The 14,297-nt window shown below is 40.8% G+C and overlaps 1 protein-coding gene across 1 annotated transcript in view; it reads right to left on the minus strand.

The window, feature by feature from the left end:
- The window catches only part of nsd1b (nuclear receptor binding SET domain protein 1b), a 322,978-nt gene that overhangs the window by 252,924 nt on the left and 55,757 nt on the right, over window positions 1-14,297 (minus strand). The window lies entirely within an intron of this gene.

The raw sequence follows: 14,297 nt of genomic DNA on the forward strand, positions 1-14,297 counted from the left end.
GGCAAATTAAGGCCCGGGGGGCCACATGCGGCCCGTTGAGCTTTTCAATCTGGCCCGCCGTACATTCCCAAATACTTTTTTTTTAGATCTTTAAGATGGAAAGTGTAGCTGCCATTATGATGTGCAGTCATGTTTTCAAATAACTGTAAGTCTTGAACTATACAAAGTATTTCAATGGTTGGAATCTGCCCTTATGGATGATACACCAGTTCATACTTGCCAACCTTGAGTTGAGACCTTCGATTTCGGGAGGTGGGGGCGTGGTCGGGGGTGGGACAGGGGCGTGGTTGAGGGCGGGGGTGTGGTTAAGAGGGGAGGAGTATATTAACAGCTAGAATTCACCAAGTCAAGTATTTCATATATATATATATTAGAGATGCGCGGATAGGCAATTATTTCATCCGCAACCGCATCAGAAAGTCGTCAACCATCCGCCATCCACCCGATGTAACATTTGATCAGAACCGCACCCGCCCGTTGTTATATATCTAATATAGACGATGCAAGGCATTAGTGAGGTTATAAAGCTTTTGCCTGTTAAAGAAAGGAGACTGATCCAATGCAGCACAGACATTCGCGTGCCACGCTGTCACGACCCAGACGCACACCAGTGCGCAATCATATGGGAGCCGCGCTGAGCGCACCTCCAAGCGCATCTCGCTGCCGGCGACGGCCGGGTATGGGCCCGACGCTCCAGCGCCATCCATTTTCAGGGCTAGTTGATTCGGCAGGTGGGTTGTTACACACTCCTTAGCGGGTTCCGACTTCCATGGCCACCGTCCTGCTGTCTATATCAACCAGGGTGAGCCCCACCCCTTTCGTGAGCGCACTGCGCGCGGAGTGACCCCTGTTGCGTGCCCCCGGCAACAGGGGTGGCGGGCAGGTAAGCTGCGCGGGCGGAGTGACCCCTGTTACGAGCCCCCGGCCACGGGGGTGGCGGGCAGGTAAGCTGCTTACCTGCTGCGCGTGACGCCGGCCGCAGCGAAGGCGGACGAGGCGGGGTGTCGGCGCGGTGGTGACCCTGGACGTGCGTCGGGCCCTTCTCGCGGATCGCCTCAGCTACGGCTCCCGGTGGGGCCCTCTCGGGGGAAGGGGCCTTGGTCCCGGACCCCGGCGAGGCGTCCCTTCTCCGCTCCGTAAAAGTGTCCATCTCTTTTTTTTTTCTTCTTCTGTTGTGGCATATCCTGCAGGTGCCTGCTCGTTTTTCGTATGTGGGTAACAACATTTAACTATGTATATATATTTCCGAATTGGTTTAACTGCCACCCGCCTGAATCTATTTAAAATCTTTTTATTTTTATTTCAACCGCCCTACCCGACCCGACCCGCGGATAAAATCTAATTTTTTTAAATTTCATCCGCCCGATCCGCGGATAATCCGCGGACTCCGCGGTTGTGCCCGCAAACCGCGCATCTCTAATATATATATATATATATATATATACATCCTGAAAATATGCAAACAAAACTGTGTTTAGATAATTGATACTTCAAACTTGCATAAATAAATCTTAAGGAATATAACATAACTTGGGTTCTGAGAGCTTCAAAATGTAATGAATAAAATGCTAAAGTTGTTGATAAACAAGCAATTACTTTAATAATTAAATACGGTCATTTTAAATGAATTATTATGATCATTTAAAATTAATTATTTCCAATATGTTTATTTTAATGTATAATTCTAATGCCTGGATGTAATAAGGAGTCAGAAAAAATACAAATAAAAATACAATTAATTTTGATGTTTTTAGCAAAATATAGTAAAAATGTATTTAGTTGTTTTTTTTAAAATTAATAAATATATTTATTTTTAGGTAAAATAAACATAATAATACAATGTATCTCTAGTCTGGATGATTTAGTTCTTGTCACCCTGTTGTCCTCCCGTCATAAAAAAAAAGGCTGTCCTCACTCAGGTCCGCATGGAGCTGGAGGGGGCGTGGCCTCCAGCTCCGGCTGAAAATCGGGTTATTTTCGGGAGAATATTTGTCCCGGGAGGTTTTCGGGAGAGGTGCTGAATTTCGGGAGTCTCCCGGAAAATTCGGGAGGGTTGGCAAGTATGCACCAGTTACTATGGTAATCTGATTAGTTACTATGGTCATCTAATTAGTCACTATGGTAATCTACGTCACAGCAGCTCAGACGAGGCACCAAGTAGTGTGGGTGGGAAGCGTTTCCACAGACGCGGAAGGATATTTTCACAACAAAGTTCTAAAGCTTAGTGATATATAGAATAGAAAGTACTTTATTGATCCCTGGGGGAAATTCAGCAAATGTCAGATTGTAGGTGGGTTTATTTTGTACCCTTCCGCGTTCATATTTCACAGTTTGTTGCATTTTTGTTGCGTTTCACTTGATTGTAAAATATGTCGATCGAAAGGGGGTGTGACATTCATATTTTGTCAATATTCAGTGTTTTATCGTTCATAGAAAAATGTAAAAATTCAATTACATTTTTTAAGGCGGTCTGTCAAAACGTTTTGAGCATTCAATCAGACATTATTGTGAGGTTTTGTATTAGTGTTCCTAAAAAATAGATATTTTTCTCTAAATGTGGCCCCCAAGTCAAAATAATTGCCCAGGCCTGTTCTATACTGACACAAACACGACGTTCGTAAGTCACGACTTTTGACGTTTCATGTGCTCAACGATAGAAACGCCATCAAATTGTCCGCTTTTAATGTCTAAAGTGGAAGGCTTGCTTGAGGGCACTACAGTAATGTCACGTTTGCCAGACCGAATAAGCTAGCATGTATGACATCGTTTACATAATACATCCAAGGCAATATTTCTATTTTCAAAATGGAGTATGGATGGATGTTTTAAAAATTAATGACTTTTAAAAAAAAAAAATGTTAGGCATTATCAAGTGGATGTAAAAAGACTGCTTTGAATGTTTGGCAATTGAAAAATAAAAAGACTACCGTATTTTTCGGACTATACGTCGCAGTTTTTTTTCATAGTTTGGCCGGCTTATACTCAGGAGCGACTTATGTGTGAAATTATTCACACATTACCGTAAAATATCAAATAATATTATTTAGCTCATTCACGTAAGAGACTAGACCAGGGGTCGGCAACCCAAAATGTTGAAAGAGCCATATTGGACCAAAAATACAAAAACAAATCTGTCTGGAGCCGCAACAAATTAAAAGCCATATTACATACAGATAGTGTGTCATGAGATATAAATTGAATTAAGATGACTTAAAGGAAACTAAATGACCTCAAGTGAGGCATAATGATGCAATATGTACATACAGCTAGCCTAAATAGCATGTTAGCAACGATTAGCTTGCAGTCATGCAGTGACCAAATATGCCTGATTAGCACCCCACACAAGTCAATAACATCAACAAAACTCACCTTTGTGCATTCATGCACAACGTTAAAAGTTTGGTGGACAAAATGAGACGGAAAAAGAAGTGGCATAAAACACGTCCTCGAAAGTCGGAGAAAGTTATACATGTAAACGAACCACGGTGAGTTCAAGGACCGCCAAAATTAGTAGGACAAAACGGCGCTCGCCAAATACTTGAGTCAGTGAAGCATGTTTAATATAAACAGTGTGCTTTATAACAATTAGGGAGGTTTGTGTCATGTTTGTCCTCCTACAGAAACTAGATTAAAACAAAAAATAGATTTTTTTCCCCTCATCTTTTTCCATTTTTTCATACATTTTTGAAAAAGCTCCAGAGAGCCACTCGGGCGGCGCTAAAGAGCCGCGGGTTGCCGACCCCTGGACTAGACGTATAAGATTTCATCGAGTGACAGATTGTTTGGTAAACGTATAGCATGTTCTATATGTTATAGTTATTTGAATGACTCTTACCATAATATGTTACGTTAACATACCAGTTGGTTATTTATGCCTCATATAACGTACACTTATTCAGCCTGTTGTTCACTATTCTTTATTTATTTTAAATTGCCTTTCAAATGTCTATTCTTGGTGTTGGCTTTTATCAAATACATTTCTCCCAAAAATGCGACTTATACTCCAGTGCGACTTTTATATGTTTTTTTCCTTCTTTATTATGCATTTTCGGCCGGTGCGACTTATACTGCAAAAAATACGGTAATATGCTCACTTAAAAATGACCAATTATTACTATTATGCTTGTTTGTTGATCACTTGGAGGGATTACCGTGCAAGTAAGGTTGTCATTTTGCCTCATTTCTGTGAGAATCCTGCGTGTGACTGACGCATTAAGGACTGGGACTATCCAGGACCGGCTGCAGTGTGCGCAAGCGACCACCCGGTAGCATTTGTGAGCAGATAATACCGTATCATCTCTTTTGCTTTCGAACTTACCAGGCCGGTAGAGCATACTTTCTCCCGAAAATCTGCCGAAAATCAGGCGGACTCAGGTCCTCCACAATATAAAAAAGCGTACCTGCCCAATCACGTTATAACTATAGAATGATGGAGGGCGAGTTCTTGGGTTCTTATGTGGGTTTATTGTTAGGCAGTTTCATTAACGTCCTCCCAGCGTGGCAACAACACACAACAACAGCAGTCACTTTTTTGTATACCGTAAAGCAGTTCGTCTGCCGTAAACAGCAATGTTGTGACACTCTTAAACAGGACAATACTGCCATCTAGTGCATTTGATGAAAGCACTTTTGTGCGTGCCACACATCAATGCATCATCAGAGAGGGTGTTCAGCATGGTTCGAAAAATAGTGACAGAGAATAGAACAAGGATGGACAATTCAACCCTTAACTCAACAATGAGTAGATGAGTGTTATGTGTGTGTATATGTGTAAATAAATGAACACTGAAATTCAAGTATTTATTATATATATATATATATATAATAATTAAAAAAAAAAAAAAAATATATATATATAGCTAGAATTCACTGAACGTCAAGTATTTTTTATATATATATATATATATATATATATATATATATATATATATATTAGAGATGCGTGGTTTGCGGGTACAACCGCGGAGTCCGCGGATTATCCGCGGATCGGGCGGATGAAATTTTAAAAAATTAGATTTTATCCGCGGGTCAGGTCGGGTCGGGTGGTTAAAAAAAAATTAGATTTTAAATAGATTCAGGCGGGTGGCAGTTAAACCAATTCGGAAATATATATACATAGTTAAATGTTGTTACCCACATACGAAAAACGAGCAGGCACCTGCAGCATATGCCACAACAGAAGAAAAAAAAAAAAAGAGATGGACACTTTTACGGAGCGGAGAAGGGACGCCTCGCCGGGGTCCGGGACCGAGGCCCCTTCCCCCGAGAGGGCCCCACCGGGAGCCGTAGCTGAGGCGATCCGCGAGAAGAGCCCGACGCACGTCCAGGGTCACCACCGCGCCCACCGCACCGACACCCCGCCTCGTCCGCCTTCGCCGCGGCCGGCGTCACGCGCAGCAGGTAAGCAGCTTACCTGCCCGCCACCCCCGTGGCCGGGGGCTCGTAACAGGGGTCACTCCGCGCGCTCCGCCCGCGCAGCTTACCTGCCCGCCACCCTTGTTGCCGGGGGCGCGTAACAGGGGTCACTCCGCGCGCAGTGCGCTCACGAAAGGGGTGGGGCTCACCCTGGTTGATATAGACAGCAGCTAGGACGGTGGCCATGGAAGTTGGAACCCGCTAAGGAGTGTGTAACAACCCACCTGCCGAATCAACTAGCCCTGAAAATGGATGGCGCTGGAGCGTCAGGCCCATATACCCGGCCGTCGCCTGCAGCGAGACGCGCTTGGAGGTGCGCTCAGCGCGGCTCCCATATGATTGCGCACTGGTGTGCGTCTGGGTCGTGACAGCGTGGCACGCGAATGTCTGTGCTGCATTGGATCAGTCTCCTTTCTTTAACAGGCAAAAGCTTTATAACCTCACTAATGCCTTGCATCGTCTATATTAGATATATAACAACGGGCGGGTGCGGGCGGATGCGGTTCTGATCAAATGTTAGATCGGGTGGATTGCGGATGGTTGACGACTTTCTGATGCGGTTGCGGATGAAATAATTGCCTATCCGCGCATCTCTAATATATATATATATACATGAAATACTTGACTTGGTGAATTCTAGCTGTAAATATACTCCTCCCCTTTTAGCCACGCCCCCAACCACGCCCCCGTCCCACCCCGACCACGCCCACCCCCCTCCCCCGAAATCGGAGGTCTCAAGGTTGGCAAGTATGCGGTAGAGCCTTTTTTACTTACGCTTTAAGTCAGGGGATCGGCAACCCAAAATGTTGAAAGAGCCATACTGGACCAAAAAAAAAAAAAAAAACATCTGTCTGGAGCCGCAAAAAATGTAAAGCCTTATATAAGTGTTATAATGAAGGCAACACATGATGTAAGTGTCTATATTACCGTATTTTTCGGAGTATAAGTCACTCCAGAGTATAAGTCGCACCGGCCGAAAAAGCATAATAAAGAAGGAAAAAAACATATATAAGTCGCACTGGAGTATAAGTCGCATTTTTTGGGGAAATTTATTTGATAAAACCCAACACCAAGAATAGACATTTGAAAGGCAATTTAAAATAAATAAAGAATAGTGAACTGAATAAGTGTACGTTATATGAGGCATAAATAACCAACTGGTATGTTAATGTAACATATTATGGTAAGAGTCATTCAAATAACTATAACATATAGAACATGCTATACGTTTACCAAACAATCTGTCACCCCTAATCGCTAAATCCCATGAAATCTTATACGTCTAGTCTCTTACGTGAATGAGCTAAATAATATTATTTGATATTTTACGGTAATGTGTTAATAATTTCACACATAACTCACTCCTAAGTATAAGTCGCACCCCCCGGCCAAACTATGAAAAAAAACTGCGACTTATAGTCCGAAAAATACGGTAGCTATATTAGACTACTATCAAAATGACTGTCGCAGGCTGACGCAAATCTTCGTTGACAGAAATGTTGAAATGTAATATTTATTCTACACAGTTTTACAACATCGGAAAACATTACCAAAACGCAGTGGAGGGCCGTGCGTTTCCCACATAGGCCTTCAGTGACGTCCGACTTCAATCATTACCTCTCAAAATACCATCATTGATGTCCCCACATGACCATTGCTGGAGAAATACGATACAGAAACACATTTACGCATTACTGGGCATTGAATCACCACCAACTGTGTACATAACGGGTTATTTTCTGGCTCATTTAAATCAATAAACCCGCATCAGCAATTAAAACATATCTTATGTGGGTACTGTCAAAATTAAAATTGCAAAAAATATATTAAACGTGAAAAAATAAAGAAATAAAATATCTGAACTCACAATCTGGAGAGCCCATTCGAGCTTCATGGTCTCACAAGATGTAGTTTCTCTTTAAATATCCTTCTTGAAAATGGCTAGGTGTTGTCTTGTCTAATCATAAAAGATGCAGACGAGGCGTGTTGGCTGAGTTCTTAAAGTTTACTCCACAGCGTGCTCATCAAAAACATCCCGCTGCATGTCTACATTCAACAACCTAAACGGGGCTACTGCGCATGCTCTTCACTACTGTGGCATGCTGGGTAATGGAGTTCTTGTGTTATCTAGCTCATAACATCACTATATATCTGCCTTGGGCCATCTAGAAGGCCTTACTGACAACAACGTGTGATCTAATTGGCTATCGCAACTGTCTGTCAAATGTCACGGACGCCTGCATTGTTGATTCTGAAGGCTCTCGGCAGATTTGGTGTAGCATAGCAACATAAACTAGCTGAATTCTGAATGGATAAAAACTATAAACTAAAAACAACAGCGCTGGAAGGAGCATAATATAACATGAAGAGAATATGAATACTTTTAGATAGAGATGTCCGCGGCAGATAAATGCGTTAAAATGCAATATCGGAAATTATCGGTATGGTTTTTTTTATTATCTGTATCGGGTTTTTATTTTTTATTAAATCAACATAAAAAACACAAGATCCATCCATCCATCCATCTTCCGCTTATCCGAGGTTGGGTTGCGGGTGCAGCAGCCTAAGCAGGGAAGCCCAGACTTCCCTCTCCCCAGCCACTTCGTCCAGCTCCTCCCGGAGGATCCCGAGGCGTTCCCAGGCCAGCCGGGAGACATAGTCTTCCCAACGTGTCCTGGGTCTTCCCCGTGGCCTCCTACCGGTTGGACGTGCCCTAAACACCTCCCTAGGGAGGCGCTCGGGTGGCATCCTGACCAGATGCCCGAACAACCTCATCTGGCTCCTTTCCATGTGGAGGAGCATCGGCTTTACTTTGAGCTCCCCCCGGATGACAGAGCTTCTCACCCTATCTCTAAGGGAGAGCCCCGCCACCCGGCAGAGGACACTCATTTCGGCCGCTTGTACCCGTGATCTTGTCCTTTCGGTCATAACCCAAAGCTCATGACCATAGGTGAGGATGGGAACGTAGATCGACCAGTAAATTGAGAGCTTTGCCTTCCGGCTCAGCTCCTTCTTCACCACAACGGATCGATACAGCGTCCGCATTACTGAAGACGCCGCACCGATCCGCCTGTCGATCTAACGATCCACTCTTCCCTCACTCGTGAACAAGACTCCGAGGTACTTGAACTCCTCCACTTGGGGCAAGATCTCCTTCCCAACCCGGAGATGGCACTCCACCCTTTTCCGGGAGAGAACCATGGACTCGGACTTGGAGGTGCTGATTCCCATCCCAGTCGCTTCACACTCGGCTGCGAACCGATCCAATGAGAGCTGAAGATCCTGGCCAGATGAAGCCAACAGGACCACATCATCTGCAAATAGCAGAGACCTAATCCTGCAGCCACCAAACCAGATCCCCTCAACGCCCTGACTGCGCCTAGAAATTCTGTCCATAAAGGTTATGAACAGAATCGGTGACAAAGGGCAGCCTTGGCGGAGTCCAACCCTCACTGGAGACGTGTCCGACTTACTGCCGGCAATGCGGACCAAGCTCTGACACTGATCATACAGGGAGCGGACCGCCACAATAAGACAGTCCGTTACCCCATACTCTCTGAGCACTCCCCACAGGACTTCCCGAGGGACACGGTCAAATGCCTTCTCCAAGTCCACAAAGCACATGTAGACTGGTTGGGCAAACTCCCATGCACCCTCAAGGACCCTGCCGAGAGTATAGAGCTGGTCCACAGTTCCACGACCAGGACGAAAACCACACTGTTCCTCCTGAATCCGAGGTTCAACTATCCGGCGTAGCCTCCTCTCCAGTACACCTGAATAGACCTTACCGGAAAGGCTGAGGAGTGTGATCCCACGATAGTTGGAAAAACACAAGATACACTTACAGTTAGTGCACCCACCCGAAAAACCTCCCTCCCCCATTCACACAAAAGAGTTGTTTCTTTCTGTTATTAATATTGTGGTTCCTACATTATATATCAATATATATCAATACAGTCTGCAAGGGATACAGTCCGTAAGCACACATGATTGTGCGTGCTGCTGGTCCACTAATAGTACTAACCTTTAACAGTTAATTTGACTTATTTTCATTAATTACTAGTTTCTATGTAACTGTTTTTATATTGTTTTACTTTCTTTTTTATTCAAGAAAATGTTTTTAATTTATTTATCTTATTTTATGAATTTTTTTAAACAGTACCTTATCTTCACCATACCTGGTTGTCCAAATTAGGCATAATAATGTGTTAATTCCACGACTGCATTATCGGTTGATATCGGTACCGTAATTAAAGAGTTGGACAATATCGGAATATCGGCAAAAAGCCATTATCGGACATCCCTACTTTTAGATATTTAGGGAAAGTAAATCAAAAATTACTTTTATCTTTAATTATGATCATGATTTCTGGTTATGTTAGGCCAGCAGAGAAGGCCTTGTTGGCCCTGACGGCACACCACTGCTAAAACGGAGGCTTATCAGAGGGTGAGAAAACTCCTGGAAATTACTGGCTTAGAGTGGCCGGAGGTAAAGATGTGTGTGTTCAAGTTGAAGGAAACGGAAACTGCAAATAAAATTAGCTCAAATATACTTCAAATAGCAGGCATAATGATGCAATATGTACATACAGCTAGCGTAGATAGCATGTTAGCGTTGATTAGCTTGCAGTCATGCAGTGACCAAAATTGTCTCCATAACAAGTCAATAATATCAACAAGGCTCACTTTTGTGCATTCACGCACAGCATAAAAAGTTTGATGGACAAATAAAGACAAAGAAGGAGCGGCATAAAACACGTCATTCTGTGGCACAATCAAGGAAAGTCAAAGTTAAAGTACCACTGATAGTCACACACACACAGTAGGTGTGGTGAAATTACTCTCCGCGTTTGACCCACCCCCTGGGAGGTGAGGGGAATTCTTGGAAATCCAGGATTTTTTTATTTATTTGTTGAAGTAGAGCACACAATTTTGAACATGCTGAATATTTTGGAGTTGGAAGGGTTTGAATTGGAGATGTCCGATAATATCGGTATCAGCCGATAAATGCTTTAAAATGTAATATCGGGAATTATCGGTATCGTTTTTTTTAAATTATCGGTATTATTTTTTTAAATTTTTTTAAATTAAATCAACTTAAAAAACACAAGATACACTTACAATTAGTGCACCAACCCAAAAAACCTCCCTCCCCCATTCACACTCATTCACACAAAAGGGTTGTTTCTTTCTGTTATTAATATTCTGGTTCCTACATTATATATCAATATATATCAATACAGTCTGCAAGGGATACAGTCCGTAAGCACACGATTGTTCGTGCTGCTGGTCCACTAATAGTACTAACCTTTAACAGTTAATTTTACTCATTTTCATTAATTACTAGTTTCTATGCAACTGTTTTCATATTGTTTTACTTTCTTTTTTATTCAAGAAAATGTTTTTAATTTATTCATCTTATTTTTTTTTTTTAAAGGACCTTATCTTCACCATAGCTGGTTGTCCAAATTAGGCATAATAATGTGTTAATTCCACAACTGTATGTATCGGTATCGGTTGATATCGGTATCCGTAATTAAGAGTTGGACAATATCGGAATATCGGATATCGGCAAAAAAGCCATTATCGGACATCCCTAGTTTGAATAGGATGAAAAATGTGGGAATTGTGAAACTTTGAAAAATGTCCCATTCATTTTAATGGGAATTTCATGGAAATTTGGGAATTTCAGGAAAAGCGGGATTTTTTTGGTAAATGTTAAAAGACTTGAATGTTCTGAATGAGTTGCAATGATTAGTGTTGGAATTTTTCTAATCGGTCGAGAAATTTTGAAGTAGTAACATTTTTAATTGAGAAATGGTATTAAGGAATTCCTGGAATTTCTGGAAAACCGAGAATTTTTCCAGTTCGAAAAACATTTTCATTTTTTGTCCTGATGGGTTTGGACAGTGGAACGGTTGAAGTGGGTTGAAACATGTGGAAAGAGTAGTTGCCAGACAAAAGGGTCAAAAAAGGGTTTGAAAAAAACGTGAATTCTGGGAATTCCTGGAATTTTTTTAAACTTGGAAAAATAGTAGTTTGACTGTCCAGGATGAGTGGAATATGTTGAAGTTGGAATGGTTTGAATCGGTTGAAAAATGTGGGAATGGTGGAAGTTTCAAAAATGGACAATTCATTTGGAATGGGGAAAATGTCCCTGAAAACTGAATTCTTGGAAATCTGGGAATTTTTTTTTTTAATTGTTGAAAGAGAGCACACAATTTTGAACAGGCTGAATATTTTGGAGTTGGAAGGGTTTGAATAGAATAGGTTGAAAAATGTGGGAATTGTGAAACTTTGAAAAATGTCCCATTCATTTTAATGGGAATTTCATGGAAATTTGGGAATTTCATGGAAATTTGGGAATCTCGGGAAAGGCGGGATTTTTTTGGTGAATGTTAAAATACTTGAATGTTCTGAATGAGTTGAAATGGTTTGTGTTGGAATTTTTCTAATCGGTCGAGAAATGTTGAAGTAGTAACATTTTTAATTGAGAAATTGTATTAAGGAATTCCTGGAATTTCGGGAAAACAGTGAATTTTTCCAGTGTGAAAAACAACTTCATTTTTTTGTCCTGATTAAGAGGAATGTTTGGACGGTGGAACGGTTGAAGTGGGTTGAATTATGTGGAAAGAGTAGTCGCCAAAAAAAAAGGGCCAAAAAAGGGTTTGAAAAAATGGGAACTCTGAGAATTCCTGGAATTTTTTTGAACTTGGAAAAATAATAGTTTGACTGTTCAGGATGAGTGGAATATGTTGAAGTTAGAATGGTTTGAATCAGTTGAAAAATGTGGGAATTGTAGAAGTTTGAAAAATGGCCAATTCATTTTGAATGGGGAAAATGTCCCTGAAAACTGGGAATTCTTGGAAATCCGGGAATTTTTTTTTTTTAATTGTTGAAAGAAAGCACACATTTTTGAACAGGCTGAATATTTTGGAGTTGGAAGAGTTTGAATAGAATAGGATGAAAAATGTGGGAATTGTGAAACTTTGAAAAATGTCCCATTTATTTTAATGGGAATTTCATGGAAATTTGGGGATTTTTTGGGTAAATGTTAAAAGACTTGAACGTTCTGAATGAGTTGAAATGGTTAGTTGTTGGAATTTTTCTAATCGGTTGAGATATGTTGAAGTAGTAACACCTTTAATTGAGAAATGGTATTAAGGAATTCATGGAATTTCGGGAAAACAGGGAATTTTTCCAGTTCGAAAAACAACTTAGTTTTTTGTCCTGATGGGTTTGGACGGTGAAACGGTTGAAAAATGTGGAAAGAGTAGTCGCCAGAAAAAAGGGTCAAAAAAGGGTTTGAAAAAACGGGAATTCTCGGAGTTCCTGGAATTTTTTTGAACCTGGAAAAATAATAGTTTGACTGTCCAGGATGAGTGGAATATGTTGAAGGTGGAATGGTTTAAATCAGTTCAAAAATGTGGGTATTGTAGAAGTTTGAAAAATGGACAATTCATTTTGAATGGGGAAAATGTCCTAGAAAACTGGGAATTCTTGGAAATCTGGTATTTTTTTTAAATTGTTGAAAGAGAGCACACAATTTTGAACAGGCTGAATATTTTGGAGTTGGAAGGGTTTGAATAGAATAGGATGAAAAATGTGGGAATTGTGAAACTTTGAAAAATGTCCCATTCATTTTAATGGGAATTTCATGGAAATTTGGGGATTTTTTGGGTAAATGTTAAAATACGTTCTGAATAAGTTGAAATGGTTAGTGTTGGAATTTTTCTAATCGGTTGAGATATGTTGAAGTAGTAACACCTTTAATTGAGAAATGGTATTAAGGAATTCCTGGAATTTCGGGAAAACAGGGAATTTTTCCAGTTCGAAAAACAACTTAGTTTTTTGTCCTGATGGGTTTGGACGGTGAAACGGTTCAAAAATGTGGAAAGAGTAGTCGCCAGAAAAAAGGGTCAAAAAAGGGTTTGAAAAAAATGGGAATTCTCGGAGTTCCTGGAATTTTTTTGAACTTGGAAAAATAATAATTTGACTGTCCAGGATGAGTGGAATATGTTGAAGGTGGAATGGTTTGAATCAGTTGAAAAATGTGGAAATTGTAGAAGTTTGAAAAATGGACAATTCATTTTGAATGGGAAAAATGTCCTAGAAAACTGGGAATTCTTGGAAATCTGGTATTTTTTTTTAATTGTTGAAGGAGAGCACACAATTTTGAACAGGTTGAATATTTTGGAGTTGGAAGGGTTTAAATAGAAGAGGATGAAAAATGTGGGAATTGTGAAACTTTGAAAAATGTCCCATGGAAATTTGGGGATTTTTTGGGTAAATGTTAAAAGACTTGAACGTTCTGAATGAGTTGAAATGGTTAGTGTTGGAATTTTTCAAATGTTGAAGTAGTAACACCTTTAATTGAGAAATGGTATTAAGGAATTCCTGGAATTTCGGGAAAACAGGGAATTTTTCCAGTTCGAAAAACAACTTAGTTTTTTGTCCTGATGGGTTTGGACGGTGAAACGGTTCAAAAATGTGGAAAGAGTAGTTGCCAGAAAAAAGGGTCAAAAAAGGGTTTGAAAAAACGGGAATTCTCGGAGTTCCTGGAATTTTTTTGAACTCGGAAAAATAATAGTTTGACTGTCCTGGATGAGTGGAATATGTTGAAGGTGGAATGGTTTGAATCAGTTGAAAAATGTGGGTATTGTAGAAGTTTGAAAAATGGACAATTCATTTTGAATTGGGAAAATGTCCTAGAAAACTGGGAATTCTTGGAAATCTGGTATTTTTTTAAAATTGTTGAAAGAGAGCACACAATTTTGAACAGGCTGAATATTTTGGAGTTGGAAGGGTTTGAATAGAATAGGATGAAAAATGTGGGAATTGTGAAACTTTGAAAAATGTCCCATGGAAATTTGGGGATTTTT

The sequence above is a fragment of the Nerophis lumbriciformis genome, linkage group LG09, assembly GCF_033978685.3.
Source record: "Nerophis lumbriciformis linkage group LG09, RoL_Nlum_v2.1, whole genome shotgun sequence".
NCBI classification, from domain to species: domain Eukaryota; kingdom Metazoa; phylum Chordata; class Actinopteri; order Syngnathiformes; family Syngnathidae; genus Nerophis; species Nerophis lumbriciformis.